This window comes from Solanum tuberosum, unplaced genomic scaffold (genome assembly GCF_000226075.1).
Source record: "Solanum tuberosum cultivar DM 1-3 516 R44 unplaced genomic scaffold, SolTub_3.0 scf00265, whole genome shotgun sequence".
NCBI classification, from domain to species: Eukaryota; Viridiplantae; Streptophyta; class Magnoliopsida; order Solanales; family Solanaceae; genus Solanum; species Solanum tuberosum.
The window spans coordinates 299961-300744 of record NW_006239189.1 but is presented as its reverse complement, the minus strand read 5'-3'; positions in this window follow the sequence as shown (position 1 = coordinate 300744).

The following is a 784-nucleotide window of genomic DNA, read 5'->3' as shown; positions in this document are numbered from 1 at the left end:
CGCATACGTGCGCTACATTTTCTCGTGATGTAGGTTCAGGTTCTCAGCATCCAGATCACGCTTAGATCGATTTCCGATCTTCAGTTCAGCAGCATCAGTGGTGAGTCCTCATTCTTCGAGGACTAGTGACATGTTTATCTTTATTTCTTTTAGTCTTTAGTTTCAGTTTTGCTAGATCTAGTTGGGGCATGTCCCAACATTTCTAGTCAGTTTAGAGGCTTATTTCAAACATAGTTAGATTCAGCTTAGTATCTTGAGTTTGATATTTCTTTTGTATTAAACTCTCAGTTTTGATATATTCAGTTATAGTATATGGGTATTCCCCATCTTTTCAGATTTATTTATGATTTAGCTTCCGCATCAGTTTATTATCTTTAGTATGCTCAGTGATCATGCCAGCAGGGTTAGCTTGGGATCACTTGTGGTCCTAGGTCCCGTGTCCGCGTCTCGGGGGTAGCTCGGGGCGTGACAGATATTCTGGCTTTGTTGTTGCCTGTCTCTTGTAATCTGCAGTGCAAGCTCTTCAGGTCTTGTATGCTTCACTGAATAGTCCTTCACAGCTCTCTAATTGGAAGTCGAATGGTGGTGATCCATGTGGTGAGTCTTGAAAAGGAATCACTTGTCATGCCTCTTCTGTTGTTTCAATGTAAGTTTGCACAGCATTAACTTTGTGTGCGTCATTATACATTTTAGTTATGATTTGATTACTGTAATGGTTGGTTCTTGCTGAAATTCCCGATTCGGGACTCAATGGAATGTTGGGATACATGTTAAATGGTCTTAC